The sequence below is a fragment of the Miniopterus schreibersii genome (assembly GCF_964146895.1).
Source record: "Miniopterus schreibersii genome assembly, chromosome: 1".
NCBI classification, from domain to species: Eukaryota; Metazoa; Chordata; class Mammalia; order Chiroptera; family Miniopteridae; genus Miniopterus; species Miniopterus schreibersii.
In genome coordinates this window covers 112,160,591-112,175,134 of record NC_138101.1, presented here as the reverse complement: position 1 = coordinate 112,175,134, position 14,544 = coordinate 112,160,591, and the positions used below count along the sequence as shown (strand labels likewise).

The window sequence follows — 14,544 nt, the reverse complement described above, 5'->3', positions numbered from 1 at the left end:
GTCATTATTTCAGATTCACTATAACCATAAAAATTCCATCATTTTTCAGATAAATTCACAAGACATGCAACTCGTATCTGCAAACAATACTCCAGGGAATACAAAAATGTGCTAAAACCCACATCATTTCAGAGTCATATCAAAAATAATAAAGATAAGAGCACTCCTAAGAAAAGGCTTATGTGATGGGTTTTGTGACAACAGGAATTCTTAATGTGTAACAGCTAAAAGAACACATGAATAATTAACTAACTTCCTGGGATATTGGGAAGAAAAGCAGTATGAATGGAAATGACAAATTCTAAATGGCACCTACCCTAGGTGATACCTGATTTTATAATCCTTTTCTGTTCCAAATGTACAGAGAAAAGGGAGGAAAAGGTACATGCATGTTTGGGCACCTATCAGACATTTCTGTGTGTGCCCCTTGGCACCCCTCAGAGCTCCTTCTGCACTCAGTGGAAGGGCCAGCGGTGAACTAGCAAGGAAAACTCCAATCAAAGACTTAAAATGGACAGAACTAAGCCAACCCCACTGTGCTCTACTCCCTGGCACTAGAATCAAAGCTCTGTGTGAACTAGGGGAGGGCGGGGTGCTTTCATTTGTCTGAGAAGAGAAGGATGCCAGCCACCCACGTGTGCTAGCACAGAGCCTCACACTTGGTTTAAACTCTGTGGTCAACTTCTTGAAATCTTGATTTATAAACAAAGGACCTTGCACAGTCACTTTGTACTCTGCCTTGCAAATTATGAAGCCAGTCCTGATTAAGAGTCTGGTTTGTCTCACTGGCTGCTCTTCAAACTCTTCCATCCACTAACATGCTACACATGCCAGATTGTGTCACTGCTAGAAAAACAGCAGAAAAGGGCAGTACTCATTGTAAATTGGTCCGGCATTGTGGGAATAGGACACTCTTTAAACAACTAAATCATTATGCAGACAATACTAACAGAAATCCAGCCTTAGAGGACACCTGGGGGAATTTTCAAATAAATCAAAAAGTGCTACATCATCAAAGGAAAGAAAAGCATGTCTGTACGAAGAATGAATAGAAGAAAGTTCTAAGGAACTTTCTAAGGAAAGTTCTAAGGAACATGGTTGAACTATGTTCACTGACTAAATAATATCTATGGAGTTCCCAGAATATGCTAGGCATGTTAAGAGTTTTGGGGGTTTTTTTGACAGCGTTGGTGGTATTGTGTTCTGCTTCAGTTCATAATCTTTATTGATTCTGAGTAAAATTAAGTTGAACACTGTATATGAGTAACTCTAGGTTTTATAAAGTGTGCTATACAACAAAACAATTAGAAAATGCCCCTAGTTTATTTATATTTGCAAACTTAATTGACTAATCTGTATGTGTGTGTTGATAGCAAACTTGAAAATTTTCAACTCTTCCATGACTTTAGAAAGTAACTAGCACCCAGAGAAATACATTCATGCAATAACAGGGGGAAAAAGTATGGTTCTCTTTTCTCTTTTAAAAAGAACTAGTTGCTAAAAATATTTTAGTCCCTGAACAATTTAAGAGAGCTGAAAGCAATCTATTTTCATGATGCTTGACAAACTCATTCATAAAAATGGAAGAAAATCACGATTCTAGAATTAGGCCGAATAAGGACCGGTTTACTCTTACATTCATAATGCTTGAATGCTTGCTTTAAAAAATTCTGTTTTGACTGGGAAAATTAATTATGTTTTCAGAGGTATCCTGTGTTTACTAGTTATTGTAAAACACAGGTAATACAAATATTAATGTTTTCCATCACAGTTTTGTACCTTAGAATAGACATTTTAAAAACATAACCTTGCCTAACAGCTAACTTAGGTTACTGTTAAATAACTATAGTCTTCAAAATGAAAATGTGAAATTTTTCCAGAAATAACAAAAACATTTTACAAGACAGCATAACCCTTATGGAAGCATTATCTGAAGAACACTGAAAGGCAGAGCTGATGAAAACACACACCATGAAAAGGAGCACAGAATATTCATGTCCTGAGTAAGATTAAGAAAAGAAATGAGGAAATAATTCTAGGTTTTCCTAGCACCTTTTCAAATTTCATTTCAAATATTGAGAAAGGCTGAGCCAGTTTTTTTAAGCCTCTCCTAGATAAGTTTAAGGTTTCTCTTCAGGTACGCCCCAAAGAGCTCTGCTCTGCACCTGCTCCATGGATACCTGCCCAGGGCAGGAACCTGGAAAGAATCATCTACACTACACCTGCATGAAGGGCCCAGCTCTATCGAGCAGACCCCACAGCAGTTCCAGCAGCCATGCTCTCTGCTGGTGTGTGCATCAAGCTCCCCCCCTTTCTCCTTTCTCTACATCTTGTTTTCAGTGAACCTCTCCTTTTGAATCTGTTTTGACTCCTCTCCTGATTTCTATCTTGAAGGGGAGAAAGAACCCTTTTGCCGGTGACAGTATGACCAGAAAAATTAACTTGGCAAATCATAAGATTAATACTATTTTCAGAATTTATTCCTTATGAACTTCTAAGATGGTAAATCAGAATAAAATTATAGGAGGTACTGAATAAAATCTGGATCTTAGACAAACCATAAGAACTCCACCACTCCTGAGGTTCCATACACAAATTTTCATGATATAATATTGGGGGTTGTCCTAAAAACTGAAAAAAATTCTTTTGTAACCTGTGTATACAAAGATGGAAAATAAATCCGATGCCTAACATTTAGAATAAAGTAGTTCTAATATAGTATGCATCTATAAACATAGGTAAGCTATACATGAACATGAGTATGAGCTAGAAATATACGTATGTAATTGCAATGTATATGCCCAACTGTTCTAAAGTTATGTTTAAAATGCATTAAAAATATAAGAATGTAAAGCAATTTTAACATATAAAATCCTTTTTCAAATACACCCCCAATATCCTTAATTATATCCATATTCTCCCTATTAGAGAGAAATTGTCCCTTAGGAAGAGGACAATCATGATTTTTAAAAAGCCTAGACAATGTAACATTAAAAAAATTACTTTTCAGTTCCTTAGGCACATTCCCCAAATGAGTTATATGGATTTGTAACAATGACAATAGTGTGAGAGGCACCTACGCTGGGTGCTCTCTATGTATTTTCGTAACTCAGCTTCCTAGGAGCTGTGTGCAACCTTGGTCAAGCCAAGGGAAACTTTGATGATTAATGTCCTGCTGTGGAAAACTGAGGGAGAACTCCTACCCCAAAGGGCAGTTGTGGCATTTCATGATATAATGGATGCAAAAAGCTTAATTCTAATGTCTAGTACTGGACTCAGCAAATGGAAATTATTGTTGCTAATCATCATGCCAACACTGGTAGGTGGGTACCATTCTCATTTGGGGAAAAGTTGAGAGTATAGGACAAAAGTTATTTGCCAATGGAATGACTAAGCAATGTGGGCTGGAAAACTGAAGGAAAGATCTTAAAGTACTTGATCAGTCAATCAAGTAAACAATAGTAATTAGTCTTAAATAAAAATTAATGTAATGACTCTTTTAAGTCAATGTACTTAATTCTAGAATCAGCTATACAAAACCTAAACCCACACAAGTGGCAATAAATCAGCCAAAGATACTTACAGTACAAATATTAATAAATATTCATAACTTTAAGGTCCAACACACAAAAGTAACACATTTCTGAATTTAAAACTATACTCAAAACCAACCCACAATTGATCAGTCACTGCAAGTATTTTAAATTATTAGCATACATTTATTTTTGTGCTTTTTAAAAAACATATAAAAATATAACACATAAAATGAACAATACAAAAGAAAGCCAGCATGCACCTGACTAAACTGTGTGTGCAGGCCTGCTAGTGACCAACCTGCTTTCTCTTTGATTCAGCTCAGAATTTTCACCTTTCTTAGGTCTAGTCTGTGAAATACAAATATATATAAACCTCATTTTCATTAGAAAGCAGTCCAAAAATATTTTTATGACTTAAAATTTGAGCTCAACAGCATCTGTGCAATTACAGAGTATATCTTATAGGAACAACAGAGCTATGTATCATAAATACATATCAGCAGCACAACATTAAAACCATTAAGTTTTATTTAATTATGATTTAGTTTCTGAAATGTACATGGTCAAGCTTACGATTAATCATAATTATTCAACCCCACAGCATAGCATCACACAGCATCCAGAGGATTAGCAAATGGGTAGCCTTGTTTTTTCTGCCTATTATAAGAACAGAAAGAAAATTCAGACAATATGGCACCACAGGAAAAGGGCAAACAAATTCATTTCCTGTAGAATAAAAATAGTTTAAAAATAGTTTTTGGTCCAATATTCTCTGGGGACCAGCTTCCAAGCATCCAAGTTTATGGAGGAAAGCATTTCAGGTCAATGTGCATAAACCATTTGGTATCTTTTTCTAAAAGCTTTGTTAATTTTTACTTTAAATTTGCCTTACGTTACACTGCAAGCTGCAAATTTGTAATGTCAAGCTCCATTGCTCAGCAGACGCTTTTATGAAGGAATTTATACAACTGAAATTATAGCAATTGCTAAGAACATACTGTAAGACCATCGTTATAGGAAAAGTTTATAAACACAGAAAAGTGAGAACATGCATACTCACTCACACATATTGATGTGTGTGTGTTTACATGCTAGATTCTAGCTTTCAGGGGCAAAGAGCTAAATTTGGAGGAAAGAAAAAAATGTTCTTCCTCCTTTAAAAACTGTTTCCTCTTGGAAACAGTGCTCCTAATATTTTAAGTCAACCAACATAAGTCAATTGAGTCCAAGACCTCTCTCTCCTTTTGCTCTAGGGCCTGGGACAGAAGAACTAATTCTCTCAGAGGAAGGGGCAGGAGCCTCTGGGATATTATTTCAGAACTGGCTCTGAAGAAGACTTAATAAGAGCTGAAGCTCTGGAGATTGCAAATTTGAGACTATCAAGTTCTCTGACAATCAGTAGTCAGAAGACAGAGAAAACGGAATAAAAAACTATAAAGTTCAAAGAAAATCAGGGTGCGACAAAAAAAAGTGTACTATTCAAGGGTAACAAAACTAATTAAGAATGACAGCATTTATTAACAGATTATCGAATTGTACCCAGATCATTTATTTCCTTAAATCATACTCAAAATATCTAACATATACTTAAAACATTTTAATACCAGCTGACATTTTTACATCATTTTTTAAAACAAAGTTTTCTAAAGTATATTTCAATTTGTCTATAAATAACCTAGTAATATGACCCTATAGATGACAATCAGTTAATAGTTTCAGACACTGAAGGCAGAGCACATCCAGGGAGGGGACGAGGACTGGTTTTATACATTTAAACTCATAAAAGGGACAGCTACCCTCAAAGAATAAAGGGCTATATTCCCAAGAACGCAGAAAGCCTGAAGAAATCAAAATTATATCTTTAAATTATTTTACTTCTTAGTTTTCGGCAAAACTATGAGAGGTAAAATTTAAATGCAATTTAGTTTGAAATTTAAGTTTAGCTACGGCCTCTCTCTAAATATTGGTACTCACCTATATTCTTTGCTACAAAAATTATATTTATTTTTAAATGGTAAGAACTTAAAGGATTATATTTGTTTATTAAGCATTCAGTGATGACTAACAATGACCTATAAACAAAGAACCTGAATAAAATCCAAAGCCTTTTGACCTAAGAACTCCCAACATTATAGAATGCAAAATTGTCTAAGCTCTTTAGAAATTCGTAGCTTTGTTTGAAAATCCAGTGATGCCTTTAAAAACTGCTATACTTTCCTTTTCTACCCCACTAAAAATAGCTTTTCTCAACTCTTGGTTATGTTAAGTGACATCTTGCACCAGTAAGGCCAGCATGTGAGAACACTTCCAAAACAGTGAAAAAATAAGTCACAATTAGTGTAGAAATGAGAAAGTAACATCTCAGGAAAAAGGAAGAATAGCACTCTGGTAAATACCTATGATCCCACTTTAAAAGAAAATGGACCCCAAAAATAATAGACTCAAAATAAACCAAATGTATGTTTAAATCAATAAAGAGATGAGCCATTTAAAAGTGGATGACATTTCAAAGCTTTGAATTTCTTTTTAGCTACGTTATCTCCCTGACTGACCACTTCCAATTGGATCTCCAATATATTAAATTCTTCATGTCTAAGACTGCATCATTTTTCACCTACTCAACATTTTGTCTGGCAGGCATTCACTTTCTAACCCACTTGAGCTACATACACCTCTGCCTCCATACCAAATCACAGGGTACCTACACCTCAATGCTAGGGCAATTTTTAAAGTCAACTACAATGACCCCACCCTCCTTTCTAGTTTCACCTGGCTACCACTCCCCTAAGGCTTTCTCATCAGTCCTTGATCAGTAACTTGTGAAATAGAAGCTCTCTCTCCTCCTCCATTTCACTGTCTGAACCAGGAGGAAAACCCATTTGGTAAACAAAATCTTTCATGGAACCTTCATATAGAAACAAACAAAAATCAACATTAGCATAAATTTGTCTAATCTGGAATGTCATCTCTTATAAAAAGGACAATCGAAGAAAACAAGGGGGTTATTTGATGAATTAAACAGTAAACTGAAATTGGGATTGAGTATTGTATCAACCTCAGGATCCGATTTGTTTGTGTATTTGTATGCTGCTTACACATTATCAGCATAAAACTCTTACAAATAAAACTTGCGATTTCAGGAAGCTCTTTTAATTACACTGATTCAAAAGCTTGAAAGAGAAGTGAGAAATTTCTGAATCAAAGTTGAATCACTAACAATGAACCAGCTCTCACTCCTCATGAAAACTACACATGAGATGAGGAGCACTCAAATCTTGAGGGGGTTAGCATCACCATATTACCACTTGCATTTTTTAGTTATCACCCAGCTGAGTCACCTAAAGTTTCCTGGCAACTCAGTGAGCATGGTGTGCAAGTGCTGCCACAGTATGAGGAATGGCACACGTTTACCCAAGGAGGCCAGGGCATGACCTAAGCCTTCCCTCAGCAAGGACACATTGACAAGAAACCTTTGAACAGACTCGTTAGGAAAAGAACATTCTATATTAAGGTTTGCACAGAAGATTTCATCTGGCAGGACACATTAAAGAATTAGTAGTTTCCAACATTTCGCACTAGAGCATGACATATTTGTACATTCTTAGCAGCTCCACAACACACATGAGGACCCCTGAGATAGAACGCCAACACCTAGCTCCACACCATGACCTGAAATGAATAGCCCCTCTACCTTCACATCTTTGCACACAAACCTTACATTAACTTTTATTTAAACACTATACTTTCTAAAAGAAGCATGCATAATGTTTTTATTCTCTAGAAGTTTTTGTGACAGGCTATTCCAATATGGACAAATACAATCATATTGTGAACAGATTTAAATTTTTTTAATGTCAGATTTTTCTCTTCTTATATCTACTTCATGGTACCAAAATTGAAAAAGGATTGTGAACCTAAATATATTTTCATTTAAAATGCATATTGATAAGTATCCAACCCACAGTGCTCAGGTTTATGTAACATTCTCTGCCAGCTGAAGAAAGAATTCTCAATCAATACATGAATCTCAATTATTAATTTGTTCATTATTTAATTTCTACACATTTAGTAAAATTCAGTAGAAGAACTAGGTTCTTCTAAAGGTGGCCATTCCTATACTTATTTCAACTAGAGAACTTTATTTAACCCCAATCGAGCTCATATTACATCTGACCACATTCCTTGCTGAAAGCAAAGAATAGAACTCCTCTAACAGGGCAACATTACATATCTATTAGAGACATATAGAAGAAAAGATACATTTATAGAATATAATTTGGAACACATTCCAGGAACAAAAATCCAAGATCATCATTATTCTGAAGAACTTCATTTTTTCTGATTTACATTTTGCATAAACTGTATATAAATAGCAATTACGAATTTGCAGGCTAATGTTGTTTTAAATTAAAACCTAAAGCCTCTGGATATCATGCATTAAATAAAGGTATATCAAAAGAGAAAATGGTACGTTTCGAAGGAAATTATGTTTCCTTCTTTGAAACTCCTGAAAATAATTCTACATTATAACTTTTAAGTCAAAAGCTAGTCATTTCAATTGTCACACAAGAATGAGTTAGATATTTGTCACAAGACAATGTTTTCCTCCTTCTGTGGTTAGGGGGAAAAGTTACTTAGAGATAAAAATGAGTTTGTATCTATAAGGAAGATATCGATTATAACTAGCCCCATCAGACTACATAAAAACATTGAATAAATTATGGCTGAATGAATTTATTGGATAAACTTCAAACAGCTGTTTAGTTTTCTTTATTAAAAAAATATTTTCTGAAAAACAAGATTATTTTTCTAGACAAAAAAAATGCACGACAGGGCAGTACTGACTGAGTTATGATTTTTGTTGTTTTTTATTTATTTTTATTGATTTTAGAGAGGGAGGAAGGAAGGGGACCGAGGGAGGCAGGGAGGGAGGGGGGAGGGGGGGAGGGAGGGAGGGAGAGAGAGAGAGAGAGAGAGAGAGACATCAATGTGAGAGAGATACCCTGCTCAGTTGCTTCCCATACGCACCCAGATCAGGGATAGAACCCAAAACTCAGGTATGTGCCCTGACTGGGAATGAACCCATGACCTTCCAGTGCATGGAATGATGCTCCAACCAACTGGCCAGGGCTTGATTTTCTTTTTAGTGCCCAGGGCATATTCCACATTAATATTATGTCTTATAATCCTCAAAAATGATCACTGGGGAAGACTATGAATAACCTTTTTCAGAAACTTTTTTCATTTATTTCCTTTTTTCCCCTCACAAATGGACTGTGGTGTAGCCTTCTTCTGGCCCTTCAGCCATGTGTGAGAGTTTAAAAGGTTGCAGGTCTCATGTGAAACTTATGTTTCTGGCCCCTGGGGGTAAAGTGAGAAAAGTGATAAAAAAGCAAAAACCTACCCCAAATATGCTCTCCTAAGACACACAAAAGCATATGTGAATATAAATTGAACTTCAACAGCCCCAAAGTGAAAATTGATACTTTCACACACTGTGTCGCTAACACCTACGGTAGGAGCCACAGAGCACCCCCGACGCTGTGCCCACGGGAAGGACCACACTTCACCGTGTCCGACACATCTCCAGGCTCACGACCACTGATGCACATCAGAGATGCATTACTTAATGGTGCTGCTACACCAAAATGGGAATCTTCTACACATCTTTTAATAGGCTATCAAACTTTTTCCCCTAACTAATCATGTTCAGTTTTAAATAACGTTAAAATATTCAACTTTGATCAAAAACAAGGCATTGGGACTGGGAAAGCAGCAGCACCAGGTCCAAGATGGTGGCAGCAGGAGGCTGATGGAGGGGCTTGAAGAGATCCGTAGGTGTGGGATGAAAAACTTCCGTAACATCCAGGTTGATGAAGCTAATTTATTGACTTGGCAAGGGCCTATTGTTCCTGACAACCCTCCATATGATAAGGGGGCCTTCAGAATCCAAATCAACTTTCCAGCAGAGTACCCATTCAAACCACCGAAAATGGCATTTAAAACAAAGATCTACCACTCCAACATCGAGGAAAAGGGACAGGTCTGTCTGCCAGTAATTAGTGCTGAAAACTGGAAGCCAGCAACAAAAACTGACCAAGTAATGCAGTCTCTCATAGCCCTGGTGAAGGACCCCCAGCCTGAGCACCCCGTTCGGGCTGACCTAGCTGAAGAATAAGGACCATAAAAAATTCTGAAAGAATGCTGAAGCGTTTACAGAGAAATATAGGGCAAAGCAACCTGTGGACTAAAATCTGCCGCGAATGATTCGAGCAAAGTGAGCACAGACCCCGAGCAGTGCATTCAGATAACCCGCAAAGCAGGACTCTCTGGAAAATTGACACAGGCCACCACTTGGCATTTGCTTGTGGCAGTTACTAACTTTCTACAGTTTTCTTAGTCAAAAGTGTTCTTAGGCAATTTGTAAAGAAGGATTAAAAATTTTAAACAAGGCATTTAGATTTAAAACCTCTGGAACAAGAGTTTTTACTATCAAGGGTTAAAAGGAAAACTAAGACACTACACTTTCCACAGTTAACAAAAGGGAGCTGGAAAAAATTATAACTGGACACATCTCAGCAAAAGTAATAATCCAACCCATTCTTCAACCTCTAAATCCATGCTACTTCCTCTGAACAGGCCTGCTGGACAATCTCGGCCCAAACTCATGTGTCCTTCTTGACCTGCCTGCGACACGCTGTCTGGCCCACAGAACTCGCACAAAATCATGTGCCACTGTCATTATCCGCACAATATTTTCCATCCATGTTTTCTATCATCTCCCAAGGCAAACATACAGTCTCAGTGAAAAACTGCATTTCATGACTGTCTCCCACTATAATGTTTGTGCCCCTCGTTTTAGGCAGGAAAGTATGTATAAAAAGCTAAAAGGCCTTCTCTGTTAGAAAATCAGCAGTTGGAATATAAGCTGCAGCTTTTACATAATAAGCATTATGTTTTGACCTATGTCCCACAAGTATAAGGAAAGAAGAATTTTTTGAAAAGAAACTGGGTAGAAACCGCAAAGGAAAGGACCTGTGGTAACTATGGGCAGAATATCGCCAGACAGGTTTATTTCTGCCCAAAGCCACAAGATTGGAATAAAGAGCCCCAGTTCATATGCCCAAAGCATAAACAGAGTGAGCTCTGTCACTGCATAATCGGGTGAGACCTCTGAGATGTGACAGGTGTGCCCAGAGGCCAACACAGTCAGCAAGACCCACCCTGTGATGACCAGTGCTGTGAGGGTGACCAGAGCAGCCTGGGAAGAGGACAGGTCTTCATTATATTTGCTCCTCTAGGCCCTCTGCAGACAGAAGACAAGAGGCTGAAAGGCTGACACCCTGCTTTGTGCAGGCCCCTCTGGAAAGCAGACAACCAAAGAGACACCCCAGGACAAGGGCTGCTCACCTGACTCTGGTGTCAAACCAGGTGAGGGCCATCAGGGCGCTGCAACCTCCACGCCCAAATTCTGTTGCTGCACAGCAACACACTCCCGCCAGGCTGGGATAAGTCTCCCACATGGCATTACCCCATCGCCACCCAGGCAGAAGCCCAGGGCACCTTCTGGGGACATTAGCTTTTCAGGGCTCAAACCAGGGGCATGGGTCACCAGCCTTCAGCAAACGTGTCAACAGCTCTAATATCATGGCTGCAAAGATATATGAGAGCCATGAAGGGTTATAATTCACAGAGTCAACAGTCCTTGGCAGTGCTCACCCACTGAGATTCTACAGAGACCTTACTTCGAATTTCTGAGTCTGGGAAGTGATTTATGTGCATGTGATGTTTTACAGTTTTCACAGAGGCGCCAAGCAACTCTTAAGGGTAGGGCAGGCAGATATCACTGTTCTCATATAACAAGATTAGGCAAATAAAGATCAGAAAGGAGCTTAAAGAACACATTTACTGGCACACTTCTTGGTGTAAGCCTTGGCTACCAGTGAAACTCAGGTCAGGGAGAGTCCCTTTCCAGGTGCAGACGGATACTGGTATCTGAGCTTGGTGGTGCTTTAGTCTAATATCCAAGCTGACATTAGAGACAACCAAGCTTAGTTATTTACCATTAATGAGGCCTTAATTGGAGTGGGGAAGGCTTAACTTCAAACTTTGAAAACAATGGAACTGAGGAGATTCAAAGTAAGATTAAGTCAACTTTACCACAACCCTATCATAATTTGGGGATAAGTTCTTAAGCCTAAATCAAGAACAGGTAGCTAAGATCTTATCTATTCAATATTATCTTTTTAAATCTCTTAAAACTACCCAGCAATGGAAAAGACCGCTCTTCATTTAGTTGCCTAAAACATAAAGCCACCGGCCTAAGTTGAAGGATCATAACAGACCACTCTCCCCCAAATAAAATTAGAAGATGTGTACCATAGATTTAAAAATAAATAAATAAATAATCAGAAAGACATGTAAACATTGGAATTACATTCAGCAAGATGCTGACACTGGGCAGCCAGAAGGAGCCGGGCCTGAGGGAAGAGCAGACTCAAATCTCCCCTGAAGGCTCCCTCTCAGACATGTTCAGAGTGGGGTGGCAGGTGCACTGGCAACCCTTTTGGAACTTCTCTCTCTCCTTGTGTATGCTTCCTTTCTTTCTCCTCTTCCTCCTCCTCTCTGTGTGTGAAAAGTGTCTTCTCTGTCTGTCTATATTTCTCTTACTCTCATGCTCTCCATGACAATAACACTTGTCCTTTTTAATCTTTCTTTCTAGGGAGGACAGGGGAAGGAAACAGAAACACAGAGAAAAATACTTAGACATTATCCTGTGATTAACTCATAACTCTATATTTGGCAGTACAAACTCTCTAAAACAACTCACAGAGTGTACATTATATATGTTATGACTTAAAATCAAGAAGAAAATTCTGACTGGTTTGAGGCCCTAACTCAAATTTGGATACAAATATCTGAAAATTAGCCAAGGAAATGACAAAACACATGAGAAGAACACAATTATGATTCTCACATCTAACATTCTTGTGTGTACTGTAATTTCAGGGCAAGTTTTCAAAAATAGTTCCTTCTTTCTAACCATATCCAAATGTGACTGAAAGTGCACATTCAAAAGGAGATGCCATTATCAATGTGATCTACATGTGAGCCCACTTACAAAGCAAGCATGTCTAAGACTGTCTGGGCTCAGAGAATGACAGGTTGCCTTCTCCTGGCCATATTTTTATAAAACTCTGCTTTTAAAGCCAAACACCTTTTTGAATTATTTTGATCTGAGATACCCATGTATTATGCATTGAATTGTATTTCCCCAAAAAATAGGTGTTGAAGCCCCAGTACCTCAGAACATTACTTTATTTGGAGCTTGGAAATTTACAGAAGCAATTACTTAAAATGAGGTCATTACTATGGGTCCTAATCCACTATGACTGGTATCCTTATAAAAAGGGGACATTTGAACACAGAGACAGACACAGAGGGAAAAATGATAGGCAGACACGCAGAGAGAACACCGTATGAAGAGATGGAGGACTGCAAGCCAAGAACATGTGGGGCCACCAGAAGCTAGAACAGGCAGGGAGCAACCCTCTCTGGAGCCTTCAATGGGAGCAAGGCCCTGCCAACACCTTGATTTTAGACTCCTGGTTTCCAGAATTGTGAGACAATGAATTTCTGTTATTTAGGTCACTCAGTTATGGATCCTTTGTTTTAGCATCCCTACGAAATTAACAGGCCATCTATGAGCACTTTGAAAGTGTCTTTTAAGTTTTATGTGGGAAATAAGATCATTGATTTCAGAAGGAAATGAGGACACATATACTAGCCAGCACTGCATCTGGGCATAGCCTGCCTTTCCATCTGAAGCCCAGTCAGGACAGGGTATAGGAGCTCACATGCCCTGCCCTCAAGTGCCTGACTCTCCAGGGACTAAGATTAAGGATTAAGGATCAATGAATGCAAAGTCCATGCTACTTGGGGGATGTTTTCCAAAGTCCAGCACCTTCTTTCCCCAATTCTTCCCCTTTCCTATTGAGAGGTACTGTATGGTGCTGCACAGGAGTTTACACAATGTTTGCATACAATGATGCAATGGGACCACACATCTGTGTGGATTAAATTCAACTGCATACTCTGATGCATCTTTGCTACATCCAGGTCATACAAGTAGCCCAAGCACCAGGGATTGGGGCTTCTTTCCACATTAAGTAAAACTTGATTGGGAAACTTGTCATATGTTAATTCATTCAACATTTACTACATACCTGCTATGATTTAGGTTAGGGGTTGGCAAATTTTTCTTGTGAAAAGCCAGATAGTAGGTATTTGAGGCTTTGCAGGCCATGTAGCCACTGTGACCACTACCCCACAATGGCCAGTCCTGTGGTTGTGATAAGCAGCCACAGACAGCACATGAAGGACTGGGCGGGTTGTGTGTCATAATGGGACCAGATTTGGCATAAGGGCCATAGTCCACTAACCTGCTTTAGATGATAGGGGTTCAAGGAGCCATGCCCTAAAGAGGCTCCCTTTGAATTGTGAGACGGTGCATGCAGGTGAGAGAAAGGTGCCACACCGGCATCCTAAACATATAATCTTTAGGAGGAGATTATCTTTAGGCAAAGGAGATCGTGAAAAATTGCAGGACAACAACAATAAAACCACACACACACACACACACAGAATGGGAGTAGGGGGGTGGTGGGGAAGAAGAGCCAGAAAGAAAAATGCATCACAGATGGTAAGGTCACAAGCCAACAGTCAATGTCACAGGAGACACTAACATTATTTAACAATATACTTCAAATATAATTTTTTAAAATTCCTGTGAAAAGCCAAACGACCTACAAATTCGTAAAAGAACAGGTCTTTAAACCCTGCCCCAAAAGGGAGTGAGAGGGTGTTGAATCGCTCCTTCAGCACAGGCTCTACCAGCCATCTAATATCACAAAGTTACGAGGTGAGAGTAACGAACAGATTGGCGCAGTCACGAAAAGTCCCTGGGCAGAAACACGTGCTCTGTGCACCCATACACTGTGCACATCGA

General features: G+C 38.6%; 1 protein-coding gene and 1 pseudogene across 12 annotated transcripts in view; one reads left to right on the top strand and one right to left on the bottom strand.

Moving 5' to 3' along the window:
- PARD3 (par-3 family cell polarity regulator) overlaps window positions 1–14,544 on the bottom strand; it is a 725,159-nt gene that overhangs the window by 543,940 nt on the left and 166,675 nt on the right. The window lies entirely within an intron of this gene.
- LOC308555454 (ubiquitin-conjugating enzyme E2 L3 pseudogene) lies at window positions 9,349–9,714 on the top strand (annotated as a pseudogene). Its single transcript has one exon. The product of its transcript is annotated as a ubiquitin-conjugating enzyme E2 L3 pseudogene (transcript).